Raw genomic sequence first — 14,781 nt, forward strand, 5'->3', positions numbered from 1 at the left:
GTGTGATGAGCCTGTAGACTGATAGCCTGAAGGCGAGATTTTAAAACTGCTTGATGAACTGAAATAAAGCATACTATTAGAAGCAAGAGAACTACAATCCCTACTAAGGTCCAGGTGATAATCTGGACAATAGAAATTAGTTTAAACTTGTTAAACGTGTTAATCATATCTTTAGCTAGATCTTTTGGGTTAGTAATGTCCAGTTTGCTATCCTGTATAGTAACAATTTTTTTGTGAAGCAAGTCAAGATCGATACTAAGATTTGTACTATGCCAAATGCCCTGAAGGTGATTAAAAATGATTGTCCAATTCCACTGGGTACAGTTATATTTATAACGAGTGATGCAAATCCCCTGATACTTAGCATGACATCGGAGGGCAAGATGGTGGCATATGGTCTCAACCTCATTACCTATCTGAAGAACAGCGTCCTCCAATGCACTGAGGCAGAGCGCAATTTTTGTATCTATGTCTTCTTGAATATAAAGTGCTGAAGAAGCATTTTGAGCAAGCTGTTCAACATAATCTGCTGTTTTGATAGAATTGGTTAAAGATACAGTGGCTGTAATTGCCGTGGCTATGATAGAAATAACTGCTGCAAGGCCTGCTATCATGAGTCCGACTACCCGTCGTTCTTGGCTTAAACCCTTGTTTATTTCCTCAAGGGCTTGTATCCCTGGGTTATCATACAAGGGTCCCTCAATAGTGGTGAGAATGACAACATAAAGTGGTTGATGAAAGACTAGAATAGACTGTCCTTTGCCTCTTGGATCAATTCAGTTGGTGAGATGGCAATTTGGACAGGAAATATTAAACATAGACTGACCCTTACTAATCTGTATCCCTCCAACCAAGATGACATTGGGGGCTTGGACACAGGCAGTAACGGCGTACTGCTTTCCATCCTGGCCCCAGGTCGTTTGGGAGTTAAGGTGAGTTATACAATCTGAGGCTGCCTATAGCCTCCAGATGTCCCTTTGGATAATGGGTATGTTTGTGGTCAGTATAGGGGCAACGAACCATTCTGGTTTGGGGAGCTGTGTCCCTGTACTATAATAAGGGATGGACCAATCAAAGACACTGAGGTGGGAGTCTGGTAACCGACAGCCTGTAGCTGTCGGATAGGCACAATCTCTCCATATGATATGACCGTCACTGTTTTGGTAGGGGCTTTTGGGTGCACAGAGGGAGCAGACTCTGTCCGCCTGCTTCTTGGGGCTGGTCTCCTGACGGTCCTTTAAAAGTTAACTCTGATCTGTATTTTAGGCATGGATTCTGTCTGTCTTTCCCTGAACCTGTTTTTGTTATGTTTTCCAAATGGAGGCATCCCATCATGGGTGTTTGGGAGGCACAAAATGGAGGAAGCCGGGAGAGACCAATATAGATAAAGGCTTTCCATTGAAAGGTTATATTTTTTTGTCCTGCCTCCAAGTGGGATGGGAGAATTAACTCAAACTAGGACTCGCTTGTCTTCCCACGTTACGGGAGCAAGCGTTGCGGGGTTTGGGATGTATATCCAATACATATCCCCCTGTGTTATACTTACCTGCCAGGTCAGAATAACCAGTATTGTAATCAGGAATTTATTAACCTGTTTCCAGGTCTGGGCCAATCTCTTCTTTGGCCTCCTGGACTGTTGGCTCTCTGGTTTCCCCATGATGCTGTTTGACTAGGCATTCCGGAAGCCACCGAGGACCATCCGCTGTCTTAGGAAAACCACAAACATGTCCTTTCCCCCACACCAGGACTGGATCTGGTCCATGCCAACTACCCGTTAGGGGGTCTTTCCAGCGGACGAGAGCCTCTGCAGCAAGACTGAGATTCCAGAAACGGTCCACTGCAGAGTGACCTTGAGCATCCGTTTGTAAAAAATTTAAAGTGAAAAGTGCATGGTTTAGTTGGTTGTATACTGAATTCCCATAGTCTCCCCCTTTTTGTTTCAATAATTGATTTTTGAGTGAACGATGAGCACACTCAATAATTCCCTGACCCTGTGGGTTATATGGGATACCTGTGAGGTGTTGGATCTGAAAAGTTAAGCAAAAATTTTGAAAGGCCTTGCTAGTATAGCCAGGCTCATTATCAGTCTTTATGACTTTTGGGATGCCCATAGTGGCAAATGCCTGGAAACAATGACTGATGATATGTTTCATTGCCTCACCAGAACGTGCTATGGCAAATAAGAACCCAGACTTAGTGTCAATAGTGGTATGAACATAGGAGTATTTTTAAAACTAGGGATATGAGTAACATCCATCTGCCAGATGTGATTTGAAAGTAACCCTCAGGGGTTAACTCCTAAATGTGGTTCAGGAAGCAAAGTTATACAGCTGGTACACTGTTTAACTATCTGTTTAGCCTGTTCTCGGGTGATCTAAAACTGATGTCTTAGTGCCCGAGCATTTTGGTGTTGGAGAACATGAGACTGTATGGCCTTTTCCATAGGGCTTGTAGGTGTGGTGAAAAAAGCCTGGATTGAGAGACCTAGCGGTTGAGTAGCCGCATCTGCAGCTTTGAGGGGATGTGTGCATCCATATGTTCATTGCAGCATTGTTTCAATGGCCAAGATGTGGAGGCAGCCTGGGTGTCCATCGATGGAACAATGGAGAAAGGGGAGGTGGTACATATATACAATGGAATATTGCTCTGCCATGGAAGAGAATGGGTTCTTGCCATTTGGGGTGGCATGAATGGACCTGGAGGGAGTTGTGCTGAGTGCAGTGACAGAGAAGGACAGATGCAGTGTGAAGTCACTTGTGTGTGGAATCTAAAGAATAAAATCAACAAAAACAGAAACAAACTCATAGATACAGAGAACATTGTGATGGTTGCCAGATGGGAGGGGGGTTGGGGATGAGTGAAAAAGGGGAAGGGATTAAGAAGTACAAATTGGTTGTTACACAGTAATCTTGGGGTTTTAGGGTATAGCCTAAGGAATATAGTCAATAATATTGCAATATTAATAACTATGTATTTTGTCATATTGGTACTAGGTTTGTTGGGGTGATGGATGGGAGGGGGTTGGGGGCAGGGTGTGGTTGTTACACAGTAGTCATGGTGATGGTTATAGCATAAGAAATATAGTCAAGGGCTGGCCGAGTGGCGCGATGGTTAAGAACTGGCTTGGGACGCCAGAGGGCCCTGGTTTGGATCCCACATATGAGGGCCAGTGACACTGCCTTCCACAGCTAAGATGCTGAACAACAGCTCAACCTGGAGCTGGGCTGCTGGGAGTCGCCGGCGACGGCTGCAGACCCTGCTGTGGTGGGTTGCCATGGGCTACCGTATATAGCCAGCAGCCAGCGTGAGTGGCCAGCAGCCGCAGTGAGCGGCCGTCCGGAAGCCGGCGACTGATCTGCCTCGCCCAGGAAGAGCGCAATGATGGTGCCAACTTGGGCCAGTGAAGCAACGTCCTTCACAACTAGACTGAAAAACAAAGCAACAGCAACTTGTCTGTTCCCCTTCCCCCAATTCCCTAGCACTGTTCCCATCCCTCCAATTCCCCAATTAAAAAAAAAAATTAAAAAAAAAATATATATAGTCAATATTGTAATAACTATGTGTGATGTCAGATGGGCACTAGTCAGGGGGATCACCTCTTAAATTATATAAATGTTTAACCATATGCTGTACACCTGAAATTAATATAAAATAATATTGAATGTCAAAATAAATAGTAAATAAATGTAAAAACAATTAATTGGGGCCTGAAATAAGTGACTACAGGTTAAAAAAAAAAAAGTTCCTTAGCATCTTCTCTACTCTTTCTATTTTGCATCAGTCTGTTATTTACAAAATTCACATACCTGTCGACAGTCAGTCATCACAGGAATGACCCCGATAGGCTCTTGATTACTTGTCCCCTGGACACCTGGAGATCTGGTCTGTGTTTCGCTTCAGGTGTCCTCGGCAGGGACAAGGAGGAATTCGCTTACACTATCACAGAGCCCTCCCCAGACATTCAGAGTGACACAGGCTCCTGAGCCAGTTCTTCTCCAGGTGTAGTAGTCCTTGTCATAATTTATTGTTTCATCTTTGTTTTAATAACAATTTCTGTAGTTTACTTCTCAAATTTTTTCCTGGTTCTTTCAATGCCCAACTAAATTCAAAATTAGATACAGAACCATATTAATCAGCTGGCCAAAGCTCAGCTTAAATCAATGCCTTGTCGAGTTTTATTTTATTTCTACCAGAAGAGTATTTTGTTTTTGTTACACCACTATAATTCCAATAGAGTCACTTAAGAAAAATCTATCCATCAAATCTTGGGTGTTTTTCAAACGAGAGTCCAAAACTGGATACAGTATGAACATTCGGTAAATCTCTTGTCTACCGAAGATTACAAAATTATTTTATTTAGTGGAAACACTTGGTAATGGATCATATGAAAATTAAAAAGTAAAATTAGCAAAGTGAAATAAGAGTTTCAGAAAATAAATTAACAACCCATTAATTACTACATACTTTCTTATTTTTAAAAGTAATATGCATTTGGTGTTCAAAATTATGAAAATATCAAGAAGTATGAAGAGAAACATAAGAATCATCAATCAGGATGCTACCAGTTACCACTCTAGCATTTTTCCTTATTTTTTTACATATATAAAAAATGTATTGAAATATGCATGTTTAACTTTATATTTTTTCTAAACTGACATTTTACCACAAATATTTTCCCTAACATTAAAATCTCTAACAAAATTTTAATCACAGTATTCTATCCCATCATGTGTATCCATTCCCCTATTACTGATCATGTAAGTCGTATCCAGTCTTTTCTAATATAATACTGGGATGAACACGTTTATACATATCTGTCCCAATTTTTTATTATGAATAATTATTTATTATGAATAATTTTTTTTATTATGAATCCTTGGAAATGTAATCACCCAGCCTAGGAGAATGAATGTTTGCTAAAAATTGTTTTCCAGAAATGCTGTACCTTATACCCTGGAGAGTGTTTGTGGGTGCCTGCTTCACCGCGGCGGTGGCCCCGGTAGTGACGTCACCAGATGACGTCATCAGGTCGACCCCTCGTGACTGGCTGGCTGGTGAGTGCGGGGCTCATCTTGTGTCGCGGGCCCGAAGTTCTCGGACTCCCTGTCCAGGTACTCGTTTCTTCCGGGGCCAATCCAAAGCACCAGGGTGGAGATTGGGGAACGCCTGCCGCGCCTGAAACTGCACGTCGCTTGGTACCGCAGTCTACGCCTGCTGGGGCACTCGGTGTTCCGGCATTGGTTTTCTGGTGCCAGTTTGCTAAAGTGACCTTAACATACCACTTAAGCATCTTAAATTGTTAAAGTAACTGCAAAGGTAGCTTTCCAATATTGCCTTCATGAGATACATGGTTCTGTTGCATACTCTCATTTCAAAAGGCAGTTGTTAGTTCTTTGCCACTTGGGGTGTTGAAGTTTCATTTCGTTCGTTTTGTATATTGTCCATCCTGAGTTCCGTGAAGATGGTGATTCTGTGTGTTCTGCAGCGAGCCTGTGAGCAAATAATTATGGTTCCACTGTATGCCTACTCTCAGGGAGACTGTAATAACATTTCCCCAAATGGGACTGAATTCTATAAATCCAATTCCCAGAGTGTTTCCACTACACTGAAGAATGATGATGAACTGAGCTCGCATTTCAAATGATGAAGCACACTAATAATAAAGGAATGTTCTTCAGTACCACAGGCCCAACTGCCATGCTGTGTCCTTTCATCTTCAATGTAAAGACATGTAACAGACAAGCGTTCACTCTCTGAATTTACACACTGAACACACTTCCATGTGACATTACTCAGATTAGGATACAGGACATTACCAGCACCCTGGTAGTCTTCCCTTCCTTCTAGACCCTATTCACCTCCACCTCCCACACCAAAAGTAACAAAGCATTTTGGGAAAAATAAAAAGTTTTCCGTGGAAACAGCTTCTCTGAATTGTCTTAAGTTAACATGGTGCTGCTATTAAATGTGCTAAGACACAAAATTGATCTTTACAGGAATAAGCAAGGGCGGTGTTCTAATCAGAGGTGGATGGAAAGGTGACCATTAAAAGCTTAGGAAATGAAAAATCACCAGGGACTTCGTCACTCACTCTTGATTTCCAGATTCAGTTGGGGTTTGTCACTAAGCTCTTTTTAAGAGGGTTTCTCCTTCATATGTGTACTCAATGACACCAATGAAATTTTTGTCAATAAAAAGTTACACTCTGCTGGGAAAATGCTATCACTCTAAGCAGTTCAAAGGTCTTACACATATCACCCTTACCTCAGTTATTTTTACACAGCTCCTTGCTTTCCTGAACAGGTGCAGTAAAACAATTGACCAAAATGACTCATAATGGTCCCCAGGCCAACCCTGCTTTGTAGTCGTACCAAGGAACTAGCATAGATTCCTTAAGAAACTCTGCTCAAAAACACAAATATATCAGTTTTGAGGGTCCAGGCCTCTTGATGCAGTAAACTGCATGGCAGGAATTTCCCAACCTCCTCAATGCCAATTTTACTTTTAATAAAAAAGGTTCAAAAAGGTTTAAAATATTTTTATTTTAAAAATAAAACTGATTCAGAAAGTGCAAGGAGAAATGATTTCGGTCCATGCTCTATATCCATCTTCGACAAGCTGTTGGCAACAGAAAAGAAGGAAAAAATTACAAACACACAATCATTAACTTCTAATTATCCTATTGTACAGTTATACCATGAACAAGAAGATCTGGTGTTAAAGGTAAGAAATCTGAGACCCTGAAAATCTGCATCGCTCTAATGAAAAAGCCAGGACTGGATGCAAGGCTCCTGACTTCCATGCCACTGCTCTTTCCACTTGACCAGGCTGCCAATAACCTAAGAATTCAGACGGGAGATTATGAAACAGGAATCCAAAGATGTACTGCGGTGCTAGCAAGGAGATTACTGAAAAGAATGAGAAGGAGGGGAAAGTGGTGGCAGGAACCCTTCCACAAGACATTACCTTTCTTTCTTTCCAGTATTTACATTTTGAAGTTGAATGTTGTCAACCTGCGGCACTGCACGTGGTAAGACATTCCCCTTACACACGCGCAATGCACTATACTACGACAACAAAGTGCAAGTTACTGAAAAAACAAAAACTCCTCATTCTGGTTTCTGTGGGAGCCAGCCACCTCCTGGGACTGTCCAAAGGCCCCCTGCCCGCAGACATCCACCCCACTCCAAAGTTTCCCCTTGGAGCCGCCACTCTAAGTACTGCTCACCGCCACTTCGGGAGGAGCTTGGCTTGGCAGGCGGGGACTGTGAGGCAAGCCTGGCTCAGGAGGTGCCCCCGCGCCGGCGAAGGCTAGGTGGCAGTGCGGGGGGCCGACGGCACCGGGCTCAGGACAGATCCAGCTTTTTCTGCGTCACCGCCAGCTTGTCCTGCAGTCTCCGCTTCCTCCAGTCCAGGTAGCGCCTCCGCAGCCGGTTCGCCTGCCAGCCCACGAGCACTCCGGAGGCGAAGGCCAACAGCACGGACAACTGCAGCTTCCTCTCGGACACGTCCGCCATTGCTGCCACTAGGCGTGCAGGACGGCCTACGGCAGGGCGGTGGGGTCACACGCGCAGCGTGTTCACTAGGGCAGCGAAGGGGGCGTGGCGCGCCCAGCGCGGCCTACGGCGGGCGGCAGGGTCAGACGGCGGAGTGCGTTCACGCAGGCGGCAGAAAAAGCCCTCCTCAGTGGTCATGGACTGGATCTGTGACTTGTGTCACTCCTGTGATCACTTTATGATATATGAAACTTCTTCACGGACTGAAGACTCTCCTGTGGGGTTCATGAAGCAAGCAAGCAAGCATGTTGGAGAAGCGCAAATAGCAAATAGCCAAGAACTGCGGTGGGCTCTAGGAGGGCGGCACCGTTCAGCTAACTGCCGGCAAAAAGCGAGATCCCTCCGTCCTACAACCACAGGGAAATTAACTTCCTACCACGTGAGTAAGCTTGGAAGCAGATTCTTCCCCAGCCCAGCCCCCAGATGAGAACCCAGCGGGGCTGATGCCTAGACTGCAGCCCTGTGTGATCCTGCTGGAGGACCTGCCCCGCTCCTAACCCGTTGGAGCTGTAGTAATGTTACACAGCAATAGAAATGAATCCAGCGCGGAAGGGAGACCACACTTGGGGCCTGACCAGCCAGCCTCTCTACAGACATCATCAGCAAATGGGCTTTCATCCTTGAGGCAAAAACCTAACTTAGTATTGGGTCCATTGCGAATTCACATCTGCCATGCTTAATTATCATTTATTCAGCAAATATGTATGGAATGCTGCAGCAGGCAGTGGATATGTAGAGGTGAAAACCAAGGGGACATAGGACGGCTCTGCAGTGGAGGTCAGGAGCACAGGACACTCCTCAGGGCTTAGCATCACAACGCCCTGTGATGAAGTCCATGGAAAACTACAAGGAACCAATCCAAGCAGGACTACTGATGGCCTCAACCTTTCAAGGAGTGAAGGTCAATGTCATCCCACTGGGCAAAATGCACGAGCAACTGAGGTGTTTGCTGGGAGCAAAGGGAATATGAAGTGGGAGATGGAAGAAGGTTAAGTACCAGCTCCGAGAGTGACCAGCTAAAAAAACTGGATTTGATTGTTGTATTTTTAGTATTCATTTGGGAATAAGTTTGTTTCTGTATATTTTATGTGTTAGTTAAATCTACATAAATGTAAAAAAACAGATTGGATGACATTCAATCCTTGCTGTAAACATGTCTTTTCAGGGTAATTGTCAGTGAGTTCATTTTGGGCCACTGGATGCCTAGAGATGCAGAGTTTCCCCGCTTGGCTACATCAAATATTGCTACATATACAAGTATTGCAGGATTGGCGCACAGGAACTTCCCAGTCCCACAGTGGAAACCCTTCGGGCACCTTCACCTCACCCCAACCCCCGCCTTGATCTGCGACAGGGGCTATCCACAGTCAGTGATCCTATGTTATGGCAGCCCTCTCATAGTAACACAGTCTGTTGGGACACACTGAACAGGTCATCTGTGCCACACCGGAAGTGGCAATAGAATTAAATCATATCAGGGTCCAACAGCACTGAAAGGCTGAGTTGCTGAGGAAAATACCTCCTTTATGGGATATGAAGGAGATGAATAAGACCATAGCTTTTGACCTGGCCGGCTTACCACAGTTCACTGTACTCTGCGAGATGACACGTTGCAGAAATGTGTATACAATACCATAATCCTATCCCATTTTTGTAGAAACCACCCTATCGAGTGTGATGATGCGTAAGGCTTGGAGAAGGTCTGCAAAGCTGACTGTTCCACAGGATACCTTGGGCAGGTAGTAAAACAGTCAAAACTAGAAAATGCAAAGACAGCATAAATGTTTTCCTCTACAATTCCAACAAACAGGTGAAAAGTGTATTTCTACCCCACCAGGCAGCTGGTGGTAATGGGGGTCCAGATTCCTTTGGGAGTGGGCCTGTGAAACACTCACATATGAAAGCCTTGGGGCCCAGGGAAGTCCCCTGATTTGAGTCTGGGTTCTGTGCCACCCCAGTCTTCTCGAGGTCCTGGCTGTGGACACCCCTCTGGGCCAGCTCTCACCTCAGATCAGCACTGGATGGTATTGGTGGCCTGGTGCTCCTGCACCTCGTACCAGGAGAGGTCATCTGAGAACCCATCAGACAGCTCCTCCCAGGCCTCTGCGGTGGAGCTCTACAAAGAGAGAGCCCGGTACCGGGCTACGAGGCATCAGGGGCCTGCCTGGGCATTGCCTGTGGGGGAGCTGCCCATCACAAATTGTGCTCAGGCCCAGAGAATAAAATCTTACACAAACAAGGGGGGTCTTACAAGATGGCAGAGGAGAAATGATCTGGAGTAGTCCCGAGTTTTGCTCTTGAGCTGTCTCTTCTTCACCCACATCAGCTTCATGATATCCCAGGATACATGTCAGATCTAGCTCCAGAGGGCACACAGGGAGGGTGGAAGTACAAAAGGGCTCAGAAATTGTCCTAAGATGACAGGCTTTATTTACCATTCTGATCCAATTCATGATTTATTTTTATAGGGTAAGAGGAAAAGCCTGATGGTGAAGACCTCACAGAGGAAGCAACATGACTGAAAACCAATCCAAACCAAAGCCTGGGTTCAGCATCCTTTAAGGATGTCCAGTTATTAATACACATGCTAGAGGTCGGTTACTAGGACCATATACAACTCTGGCAGTGCCTTCGGGGACAGCTAGGACTCCAGGCTGGCAGTGGTGCAGGACAACTGTGAAGTGCTTGGGACCTTTCCAAAGCCTCACACAAATTTGCACCTAGTCACACAGGCGAATCCGTGCCAGGTGTTCTCACAGGTGCCTGCACTCCAACCCCGTGCCCACCCTGCCCAGTCTTCAGATTTGGCAGAGATGATACCAGGAGCTGGTCTGGGCATTTCACAGCTTCTGTGCAAACAATTTCTTGTGACAGACTCCCAGCAAGGCAGAGAAAATGAGGGGCCAACAAGGATGTCCTGAAACACACTACGAAAAGAAGGTGGTGCAGATGGCATGGAGCTTGGCATTTTAATAATGTCTCTTTGCAGAGTCCACATAGACAGTGATCTTTCTGAGGTGAGAGATTGGGTTTCAGAGGAGAGGAGTTTTTCCCTTTTTCATGTTGTTTTTAATTTTCCTTTACTGTGTTATTTATTTGTGTTTTAAAGACAACAGAGAGTTATCAAATTCATGGGATTATTTACTGGTTTTCCCTCAGTCAGAGTGAAACCTACCTGGCCAGAACTGACTGATTACTCTTTTTGTGTAATATTCCAGTAAATTCCAAAATAGTATCTCAGAGCTTTTAAATCTATATTTTCAAATAAGGTATTTACTTCTAGGTCTTTTTCTGTTCTTTGCTTCATGTGAATTCAGAGTTGCATGTGAGGAAACACCAGATTTTCCCTCATTTTTAAAGATCTATGTGTTTGAAATTTGATTCATGAAAACTGACATGCCATTTGGGAGATCATGCTGTCAAAAGACCATCTTCAGCATCATTAATAAGCCACTGCTGGTTGTGATTGTTTGCCTGATCAAGTGTGCTGTATTCAAATCCTCTGTCATTACCTACTTTTGTCTGACAGATTTATTAGTCTCTGAGAGTGATATGTTAAATTATAGAGTGTCTATAGTATTTATCTTCCCTAAAAGTGAGTTATTTAATTGAATCGTCACACTTCTCCCATGTGGTTATTATATGGAACTTTAATTTGAACGAGTTTTAGTTTCTTGTTTAAAACTAATTTAGATACACTAAATTTTTCCTGTCCTCATTATTTCCCTTATGTCTCTGGGTTCACGTTTCTTCTTCCTGTTGTACATTCTTTACTGCTTATTTCACTGGAGGCTTGTAGGAGGTCAATTTTGAGTCTGTCTATATGTTGGAAAATGTCTTTATCTCTTTGACAGATAGTTGGGCTGGGTCTTTATTTTAGGTTTAAAGTAACTGTGTTTTCTTCTTTGTTGTGTCTCAGCCTACTGTGGGTAAGATGTTAGGAAAATTCACATTCATTGGCTGATGTTCGCTTTTTTTTGTCTGTTTCCCTTTTTGTGTTTTTCTTTTTTTTTTGTCTGTTTCCCTCATGTAGGGTGATGTCTCCCCCACATGAGGTGATGATTAGCTGTTTGTTTCCTCACATGACAGACTGCATGTGAGGTGATGGTTAGTTTTTGTCTGTTATCACGAGAGACTACATGTGATTTTGTCTGTTAGCTTTTTGTTCCCTCACATGAGACTAGATGTGAGTGATGGTTCCCCATCACATGAGAGACTGTATGTGATGTTGTCTGTTTTTGTTCCCTCACATGAGAGACTGCATGTGAGGTGATGGTTAACTGAGGGTTAAGAAAATCCTTGGTTTGGGGTTGAGAGAATTCTTCCTCGTCTCATTCCAGGCAGGAGAGATATGAGATGATGTTGCTTTCTGTTTGTTTCACCCTCATTAGCAGATGAACTGAAGAAGTAACTAAATTGTATCAGGATGACGTGACAGGCACGTTGCCAAGCTTTGGAAGGCCTTGACCTGATAGTCCGAGGCGAGAACAGCAGGTGTTGTTTGTCTAGATGAACTGGCACTTCAGCTGGATGAGCAATATTTTATCATGGTGACTGCTGAACCCTCTTGGAACTGGCCATTCCCTGAGGGGGAGGCAGGAACAAGAAACTTGGCTCTAAAGTACATCAAAAGAAATATATACATAAGACAGACCTCAGTTGGTATAAAGAAGATTGCTGTTTCGGGGGATTGCTGTTTCAGGGCTGCTTTTCAGGGAAGGATTGTTTCAGGATCATCATTCAACACCAGCATCATTATGTGGAACTTACAGTACAGCTTGCAACATTGGGCGATTGCAGTGCGTTGCGACTTAAGCTTACATGCAGCTTTGCAGCATTGGGGGACACCCGTTTCCAGCTGCGAACTTGGCGAGGTTGTTTGGTTGGCAGTAGAGAGTTCTTTTGTAGTTGTTCATTTGGTGTTCATCATTGAGCATTCGTCGTCATTCTGATGTTGGCACTGAGAACTTGTATGCAGCTTACAGCCTGCAGCATCAGGAGATGCCCTGACTTCCAGTCGCCGACCTGGTGAGGTCTGGCTGATTTCCATCTCTCCAGTGTTGTTTCTTCATGGTTTTGGTGAGCTTTTGGCATATACTGTTACTAGTTAACATCTAATAAAATTTACTATTGTATTTGAATACTCCTTATTGATTTCATTTGTGTATTTAGCCAAATTGATTTTAAGTCTAGTTTTAACTGTTTTCACCTTCTGCAATTGCCTTTCTTTTGATTGTCTTGATTGCCTTTGCCTCTTGCTGTTAGATACTGCTAACTCAACTGATTGGATATTGCTACCTAAATTGATTGGATATTGCTACCTAAATTGATTGGATATTGCATAATAAATATTGCTAAATAAATCAATTAGTTCCTCCTAGCGTGTGCTCCTCCTTCCTTTTCCCTGCTCGTCATTACACCTTCCTATCTGTAGTGATAAAATGGGAATAAAGCCTGAGGACAGTGGACATAACTGAGATGACGCATGCAGCATTTGCCAGTCATGTTGCTTAGCAGGTATTAAGTCGCCTGCAGTGATAATGATTATTACCATAACTAGACTCGTCAGAGAGTGCATCTCAGAGAATGACTGCTTAAGACAGAGGAGCAGAAGCACACGCTAAAAAGTTTGAAAGGGAGGCACTATTGTGACTAATTCTTACCCCTTGGGTATCTTCGGCTGCGGGCATCTCCAACAGGTGTAGAGATCATGTGACCTGCTCCTGTGAACCCACAGCAGACAGCACACCTGCCTGATGCCTGCGATGCTTTGGGCTGCTTGTTGGGTAGCCTCTGCCTTAACTGTCTAGTTGGATTCAGTGCAGAGCAAGATGAAAAAAGGACCACCCTACTTTTCTGTCAGATTTTTCCCTCCGAGTTTTATTCATCTTTACATCCAAAGCTGACACTGTCTTTATAGCTTTCATATTACTCTGGAACAAAGGACTCTTTCTGCTAATCAGCAATGGTGGTTAAGCAGCCTATGTTTGGGATTAGAAGGTTCTTCAGAGAGTTTCTTAGAATCTCCATGCCCTGTGATCTAAGCCTTTAAGGTCTGGAAAAAGACAGGGTTCCCCACTCGCACCACTTTTACTCAATGTCCTACTGGCAGTCCTAGCCAGAGCAACTAGGCAAGAAAGAGAAATAAAGAACATCCAAATCACAAAGGAAGAAATAAAATTGTTTGCAGATGATGTGACTTTTATATGTAGAGAATCCTAAGACTCCATTACCAAACTGTTAGAACTATTAAACAAACTCATTATTGCAGGCTTCAAAATATAGAAATATCAATTGCCTTTCCATACACTAACAATGAACTATCTGAAAAAGTAATACAGGGGCTGGCCAAGTGGCGTGTTGGTTAAGAGCTGGCTTGGGACACCAGCTCTGAGCAGCACGACCCTGGTTCAGATCCCACATGACAGCCAGGGACGCTGTGCCCTCTACAGCTAAGATGGTGAACAACAGCTCGACCTGGAGCTGGGCTGCTGTGAGTCGCTGGCGACAGCGTAGGCTGCAGCCCCTGCTACAGTGGGCTGCTGTGAGCTACCATGAGTGGCGGGTAGCCAATGAGAGCAGCCGTGAGCCACTGTCCAATGGCCAGCGAGCGACTGCCTCACCCGGGAAGAGCGCAATGATAATACCAACATGGGCCAATGAAGCAAAGGTCCTCCACTAGACTGAAGAACAAAAGGACAGCAACTTATCTGTTCCCCTTCCCCGATTCCCCAACACCGTTCCCCTCCCCCAATTCCCCAATAAAAAAATCTTAAAAAAAAAAGAAATACAGAAAACAATCCTATTTACAGTAGCATCAAAACCAATCAAATACCTGGGAATAAATTTAACCAAGGGATTAAAAGATCTGTACACTGAAACCCATAACATTGATGGTAGAAATTGAAGAAGATGCAAATAAATGGAAAGGTATGCTGTGTTCATGGGTCAGAAGAATTAACATTATTAAAATATCCATGGTAACCAGAGCCATCTACAGTTTAGTGCAATCCCTATCAAAATTCCAGTGGATTTTTCAGATTAAAAAAAATCCTAAAATTCTTATGAACCACATAAGACCCCAAATAGTCAAAGCAATGCTGAGAAAGGAGAACAAAGCTACAAGCACCACACTTCCTGATTTCAAACTATATTACAAAACTGTAATAATGAAAATGGTATGGCATAAAACCAGACACAGACCAATGGAGCCAAATCGAGAGCC

The 14,781-nt window shown here is 43.9% G+C and overlaps 2 long non-coding RNA genes across 3 annotated transcripts; one reads left to right on the forward strand and one right to left on the reverse strand.

Annotated features, from left to right (window-relative positions):
* Positions 1 to 4,002: 4,002 nt before the first annotated feature.
* LOC109393544 (uncharacterized) lies at positions 4,003 to 7,555 on the reverse strand. Of its 2 annotated transcripts, XR_002126285.1 has the most exons (3): positions 7,229 to 7,319; positions 6,265 to 6,618; positions 4,003 to 5,490 (listed from the first exon to the last, which is right to left on the reverse strand). It is a non-coding gene; the product is annotated as an uncharacterized LOC109393544 (long non-coding RNA). The 2 variants fall into 2 exon arrangements; XR_002126284.1 differs by having other exon boundaries at positions 4,003 to 6,618; positions 7,229 to 7,555.
* A 1,653-nt stretch (positions 7,556 to 9,208) lies between these two features.
* Positions 9,209 to 12,936, forward strand: LOC109393545 (uncharacterized). The gene is made up of 2 exons (XR_002126286.1): positions 9,209 to 9,295; positions 10,025 to 12,936. It is a non-coding gene; the product is annotated as an uncharacterized LOC109393545 (long non-coding RNA).
* Positions 12,937 to 14,781: the final 1,845 nt, after the last annotated feature.

Source organism: Hipposideros armiger, unplaced genomic scaffold (genome assembly GCF_001890085.2).
Source record: "Hipposideros armiger isolate ML-2016 unplaced genomic scaffold, ASM189008v1 scaffold_382, whole genome shotgun sequence".
NCBI lineage: Eukaryota > Metazoa > Chordata > Mammalia > Chiroptera > Hipposideridae > Hipposideros > Hipposideros armiger.